Source organism: Lolium rigidum, chromosome 4 (assembly GCF_022539505.1).
Source record: "Lolium rigidum isolate FL_2022 chromosome 4, APGP_CSIRO_Lrig_0.1, whole genome shotgun sequence".
Taxonomy (NCBI): domain Eukaryota; kingdom Viridiplantae; phylum Streptophyta; class Magnoliopsida; order Poales; family Poaceae; genus Lolium; species Lolium rigidum.
In genome coordinates, this window is record NC_061511.1 from 257,138,165 (window position 1) to 257,146,312 (window position 8,148).

Genomic DNA, 8,148 nt, shown 5'->3' on the forward strand with positions numbered 1-8,148 from the left:
CGGCGGAGCTTCGCTAAGCATATGCGGGAAAGGTGGTGAAGGAGAGGTAGCTAGGGTTTGGGGAGAGGGGGCTTGGGCGCCGGCCCTCAAAGGGGTGCGGCCAAGGCTGAGCCAAGAGTGGCCGGCCACCCTCCCCTTTCCCCTCATTATATAGGTGGAAGCCCCAAGAGTTGTGGTCCAAGTCTTCGAATAAGACCCCAACACCAAAACTTCCCAAAGGTGGGAAACCTACTCAAGGGGGGAGTCCTACCCAAGGTGGGACTCCCACCTTTCCTTGAGGTGGAGCCCACCTGGGACTCCTCCCCCTTAGGGTTTGGTCGGCCATGCTAGTGGAGTCCCTCCGGGACTCCACCTTCCATAGTGCCGTTCTTCCGGACTTTTCTAGAACTTTCTAGAACCTGCCATAAATGCACCGGATCATTTTCCAAACTTGGAATATGACTTCCTATATATGAATCTTATTCTCCGGACCATTCCGGACCTCCTCGTGATATCCTAGATCCCATCCGAGACTCCGAACAAAACTTCGAACTCCATTCCATATTCCATATCTACTTAAACGACATCAAACCTTAAGTGTGTCACCCTACGGTTCGTGAACTATGTAGACATGTTTGAGACTTCTCTCCGACCAATAACCAATAGCGGGATCAGGAGATCCATAATGACTCCCACATATTCAACGATGACTTAGTGATCGAATGAACCATTCACATACGATACCAATTCCCTTTGTCACGCGATATTTTACTTGTCCGAGGATTGATCATCGGTATCACTCTATACCTTGTTCAACCTCGTCTCACGACAAGTACTCTTTACTCAGTACCGTGGTATGTGGTCTCTTATGAACTTATTCATATGCTTGCAAGACATTAGACGACATTCCACCGAGAGGGCCGGAGTATATCTATCCGTCATCGGGATGGACAAATCCCACTGTTGATCCATATGCCTCAACTCATACTTTCCGGATACTTAATCCCACCTTTATAACCACCCATTTACGCGAGTGGCGTTTGATGTAATCAAAGTACCTTTCCGGTATAAGTGATTTACATGATCTCATGGTCGAAAGGACTAGGTAACTATGTATCAAAAGCTTATAGCAAATAACTTAATGACATGATCTTATGCTACGCTTAATTGGGTGTGTCCATTACATCATTCATACAATGACATAACCTTGTTATTAATAACATCCAATGTTCATGATCATGAAACCATGATCATCTATTAATCAACAAGCTAGTTATACAAGAGGCTTACTAGGGACTCTTTGTTGTTCACATAACACACATGTATCAATGTTTCGGTTAATACAATTATAGCATGGTATGTAAACATTATCATAAACACAAAGATATATTATAATAACCATTTTATTATTGCCTCTTGGGCATATCTCCAACAGTCTCCCACTTGCACTAGAGTCAATAATCTAGTTTACATTTGTAAAGATATAACACCTTGGCCTTCCGGTGCTTTATAATGTTTTGCTCATGGGAAAAGTTTTAGTCAATGATTCTGACATGCTCAGAAACGTATGTATTTTGCGATTCATTTGCGTCTTAACGCATCACTCATTTTCCAAATTAGTCGGCATTAAATATGTTTTGGTCTTCTGGTGGAACCTTAATTCCATGATCCGAAATATGTCACTAATATTGTCATACACAATATAGCTTCAAAGTTCGACACTATCGGAACTACACCAAGTTCTCAAAGAACCTCTTGACTTAACATCCTCAGTCATTGTCAAAACAATGACATACTCTGCCTTCGTTTGTAGAATCTGTCACAATATTTAGAACTCTTCTAAATCTAGCATAGACAACTTCTAGCTCATTTTGCTACCTTTTAAACAACACTTAGTCTAATTTAAGATTGAAATTTTATTTTCATATGTGACAAAACAAATATCGGTGCAACATCTTACAGCGATTTGTTTGTCATTTCTCCATACAAAACTATATATATATATATACTTGGTTCTTCTTAAGTACTCAAGAATATTCTTACTCGTTTTTCAATGATCATCACATGAATCATTACGGTACATGCTCATAACACTTTTAGAGCATAGGACATCTGATTGTGTACATATTATTCGTGATCTATAATCACTCATGTGTTTTTACTCATTGAGTGTCAGATACACTCAAGTCTTGTTAAACCTTCACATGACAAGAACATTTTCTTAATATTTATATATTGAACTACTTCAATATCCATCCTATGTACTTTAACTTAAACTTATTTACGTGTTTCAATCTATCTTCATAGATCTTGACACTAAATTTGTTTCAGTCCATATCCTTTCATTGAAATTAATTCTCAATGAAACCTTTTTAATCAAGTATATAATTACATCATTTATAACCAACTATATGTCATCTACATAAAGTATTATAAATATGTCTCAGCGCTCCCACTTAATTTCTTGCAAATGCAAGTCTCTTCATCGTCTCTGATGAAATTAAAAACTCTTTGACTATTTCATCTGGTGAAGATTCCAACTCTGTGATACTTACTTCATCCAATTGAAGTTTGTATATATATCTAGTATTCCACGGACTAGCAAAACTTTTGGTTGTATCTTGTATACACCTTTAATACACACTTCTTATAAGCAATGTATTTTGCCATCCTACTAGCATATCTCATAAAAGAAATATGTAGTGATTACTAGAATAATCCACATAGACTGTAAGCATTGCTACGGAAGATCTAATCTTATCGTAGTCAACTCTTTGAACTTTGTCGTAAACAACTTTTCAACAAGTCAAGCTTCATCAATTTTTATAGATCCATTTACTTTCAAAAAGTATTCATTTATCTTGGATTTCATGGCGTATAGCCATTTTAACGGAGTCAGGGCCCATCATAACTTCTTTGTTTGTAGTTGGTTTATCATTGTTCAAAATCAATCCTTTGTCCACAAATCATTTATTTGATCACAAAGTAAACCATACCTACATGGTTCAATATGTACTTTGATCTCCATGGCTAAAACAATTTGTAGTCATGGGAGCCATGATCGTCGTGGCTGCTTCCGGAACCAATTCCAATGCTGCGCTACTCTGATCATTATGCTTAAGTTCATAAACCTTATCAAGTTCGATTGTCCTCCCACTCAAATACTTCGCTAGAAAACAATTTCTTGGAAATAAGCAAGTAACATTAACAAACACTTTTGTCTTTTACTTCATAGTGGAAAGAATTCCCAATCAATTCTTTGGGATAACCAACAAAGACATTTATCCGATTTCGGTTGTAAACTTTTAAACCAAAATTTAAAGAAAGGACTATTAGGGTTTATACCCATGCCATAACTCGTATGGTGTCATTTCTAAGGATCATGATGATGCTCTTATTTAGTGTAAAAACGGTAATCTCTAAAGCATAATCCACAAAAATTATAATGGCATTAATATTTTATCTCATCATTGACCCAACAAGATTTGGATACATCTCTTGGATACTTCATCATCACTATGATACTTCAAGAAATGTGAGTTGTAGAACAATTTCATAGCTCTCTTAGATGTTCGCTAAAACTCGTAATTCAAATATTTCCACTATGATCCAATCATAGATATTTGACTTTTCTATTACGATGATTTCCACTTCATGCTGAAATTTATTTGAATCCATTCAAATATTTCAAACTTCTTCCTTATCGAATATATCCACATATATATACTCAATTCATTGTTTAAAGTTTTCATGAGGTAGAAGAATCTCCCGCACACAACTATGCCCAGTGAACCATATACATCATCATGTATGTTTCCACTAAGTTAGTTGCCCGTTCAAAACTTAGCCTATGAACGGTATTTCAGTCATTCCTTTTAGAAGAGATTTGCAAGCGCCAAATGATTCATAAATCAAATGACTCCAATAATCCATTTGCATGGAGTTTCTTCATGCGTTCCTTTCCAACATGACCTAAATGGCGGTTCCACAAATAAGTGGAATTCAAATCATTTGCCTTACGGCATTTTAGCGTCAGTGTTATGTATGTGTGTTTCACCATTAAAATTTATAATAACTTATACATCGTACATGGAGTAATGTCATAATTTGAACAACTCATTGTTTTTATTTGACAAGAGCAAAATAACAATTATTAAGTTCTTTATTATAAATTCTAAGGGCTAGATAGAATGCCAACGATGAACATAATAACACTTTATTTTTGTTCCAGACGTGCATTCCTATCATATTCCTTGTCAGTCACTTAGGCCATTGTATTCTTGTATTGTGTTGTTTTGTATGACACTTCATACCAACCAATATGGTACTAATACCCAAGAATTTCATTATGTGATCTAACTAGGAATACAACCATAACATGTATATCATTTATATACACCTGAGCTAGACTTTCTAGTCTTTTCTTTACGCCAATAATCTTTTGTAGTTTCTCTTTTAGCTTTCCTCATTATTCGGAAAAACACTTCAACATCAATAACTTCTAGGTTTGTTGGTCAAATACCAATAACCTTGAGGTTCTTACTTTGAAGTTGATCATCATATGACAAGTGTTCCGGATTTCACTATTAGTAACCTTGTAATATGATGAACAATTTCACTCATAATTTTATCCATTGTATCATGATGACTTTCACGAGACCATGTCCGTACATGCTTGGCTCATAAAGTTTAACCTTAGTATTCGCATGTGCAAATCTGGCTTGCACCCGTTGTATGCACACGTAGAATCTATCACACCCGATCATCACGTGATGCTTCGAAACGACGAGTCTTAGCAATGGTGCATACTAAGGACGATTACTTCATGGATATGCGAATATTGTTAGTGCCCCAATAGTTGGAGGATTGGGACGCCTTGCGTCTTCAACCTTCGTACATTCCCATAAAACTTATGAGTTTATGTAGTCTCACCAAATTATATTCTAACATCTTGCAATAAGGTCTTAGATATCACATATATCTCATACCTTGATTATTTCTGAAAACTAAATTTTCAGCTCCTTACTTTTCAAACAGATTTGAACTTCAAGTTTCATGGAGACAAGATAACTTTAGGTACTAATTGAAACTATAGCTCTTTTGAATCAACAATGTGAGGTTTACTAAAAGTTTGCAATAGGACTTAATCATTTCTTGATTCTTTAACAATACGGTACCAGTCCGTTAAGTTTCTTGTCAGATTTTAACAGTATTTCTATCTCAATCATAAGACTAGCGCATGGTAGAAAACGGATGCCAATACTACAAAATTAATTCAAAATACTACTCAGACTATGTTCATGATAATTAGTTCATGTTTTAATCTAATTACTAATGAACTCCCACTTAATACAACATCCCTCATAGTTGTTAAGTGGTACACGATCCAAATCCACTACACCAAAACCGATCATCACGTGAGATGATGTAGCTTCAATGGTGAACATCAACATGTTGATCATATCATCCATATGACTCGTGTTCAACCTTTCGGTTTCCGTTGTCCCGAGGCCATGTCTCGTACATGCTAGGCTCGTCAAGCAAACCCAAGTATTCCGCGTGTGCAACATGGCTTACACCCGTTGTATATGAACGTTGAATCTATCACATCCGATCATCACGAGATGCTTTGAAACGACGAACTTTGGCAACGGTGCATACGAGGGGAGAACACTTTATTACCTTGATATTAATGTGAGGGATCATCTTATAATGCTACCGTCGCGATCTAAGCAAAATAAGATGCATAAAGGATTAACATCACATGCAATTCATATGTGATATGATATGGCCCTTTAGTCTTTGCGCCTTCGATCTTCATCTCCAAAGCACGGACATGATCTCCATCATCAATGGGCATGATCTCCATCATCGTCGGCGTAGCGTCAAGGTCCATGGCGCCGTCTTCATGGTTGTTCACCTCATGCAGCAACTATTACAACTACTTTGAAATACTACTCAACATGAAATTTTAAGACAACCATAAGGCTCCTGCCGGTTGCCACAATACAATAATGATCATCTCATACATATTCATTATCACAACATGGCCATATCACATCACCAAACCCTGCAAAAAAAAGTTAGACGTCTCTAATTTGGTTTGCATATTTTACGTGGTTTAGGGTTTTCGAGAGACATCTAATCTACCTACGAACATGAACCACAACGGTGATACTAGTGTTGTCAATAGAAGAGTAAATTGAATCTTCACTATAGTAGGAGAGACAAACACCCGCAAAGCCTCTTATGCAATACAAGTTGCATGTCGAACGAGGAACAAGTCTCATGAACGCGGTCATGTAAAGTTAGTCCGAGCCGCTTCATCCCACTATGCCACAAAGATGCAAAGTACTCAAACTAAAGACAACAAGAGCATCAACGCCCACAAAACCATTGTGTTCTACTCGTGCAACCATCTATGCATAGACACGGCTCTGATACCACTGTAGGGATTCGTTGCATAGAAAACAAAAAATTCCTACCGCGAGAACGCAATCCAAGCCAAGATGCAATCTAGAAGACGGGAGCAACGAGGGGATGATCAAGACTCACCCTTGAAGATTTCCAAAGCCTATAAGAGTAGGCTCTTATTGCTGCGGTAGATGATCACTTGCCGCTTGCAAAAGCGCGTAGAAGATCTTGATCACGGTGCCACGATCGGGCAGCACCTCCGTACTCGGTCACACGTTCGGTGTTGATGAAGACGACGTCCTTCTCCCCGTTCCAGCGGGCAGCGGAAGTAGTAGATCCTCCTTGGAATCTCGACAGCACGACGGCGTGGTGGCGGTGTCGATGGAGATCTCCGGCGGAGCTTCGCTAAGCATATGTGGGAGAGGTGGTGAAGGAGAGGTAGCTAGGGTTTGGGGAGAGGGGGCTTGGGCGCCGGCCCTCAAAGGGGTGCGGCCAAGGCTGAGCCAAGAGTGGCCGGCTGACAAGGTATTAACTTGTCAATGCCTACGGATTGTAGACTAGGGTTTAGTTGGAAGTAGAGGGCAAGTAGATCTCGAAGGTTTTCAGCCGAAAAGTACTCGACGATTATGAAACTAGGGTTTGTAAACAATGATTCGATGATCTCTGCGTCCCTCGACTCCCCCTTATATAGGAGGCGGAGCTGAGGGATTCGTGCCGTACAAGTTACAGAGTCCGGGAAGGTTTCTAACTCATCCCGTAAGATTACAAATAACACTTCCTATTACAACTCTAGTCTTCCTTAATAGTATCTTGGGCTCCCGAATCTTCTTATTCTTCGGGTAATGGGCCTTCAGTAAACCCCGGGTACTATCTTAGGCAGGCCCATTTGGGATGCCTATGTCAGTAGCCCCCGAGATTTTGCTTGAATCGCAGAGTTAAGGAAAATCTCCACTGTTTATTTTTATTTGACAACTTCAACTTTTCTATATTTCTTCTCATAAACTTCTATATTGTACAGGGATAATGGTAGTTGGGGCTAGTTCATCTGACGGATCAGGTACTAGTTAACTGCTCTAGTGGCAATCCGCAAAAACCTACTTCAAGATCACGTCCCTGGACACGATCTCGGGATACTGGTGCAAAATTCGACAGGTGCCGCTTAAGGTCTTACCATTCTGTCGAGTCCCAGTAAAGTTTATCGGGTACCTAACGCATCCGTTAGGATTTTTCTTAGTATCTGTTGATACGGATAAAAGTAACGAGCGCAGATCTTCGGCGATGCCACGCCCAACGAACGGATCACGGGGTCTTACCTTCGCAAATTTGCGGCATTCAGAAATTGATCGCAACTTTGGCGTTCTGAGAATATATTGTCGAGTGCTTTTTCGGCTGTTGGAATGGCACATTTTATCGAGTCAAAGATGACTTATATTGATTTCCCGATGGGAGTATATGCAGAGTTATTTATAACTCGAAATATATTCTTTTGCTCTGCTATCTTTCTTTTTTCTCTTTCATTCTTTTTTCTTCTTCTCTCTCTTTTTTTCTTTTTTTTATTATGATTTCATCGGGCACGCGAGCAGCGTTCCCGATGGGAGTAGCCCCCGAGGCTACAGCCAAGGACTTGTACTTGGTTGTAGGCTCCACGCCTTATGCCGCTATATTTTCTTTTTATCTCCCGAAGTTTTATAATTCCTCGGGTGCGCGAACAGCGCTCCCGATGGGAGTAGCCCCCGAGGCTATGAGCAAATATTT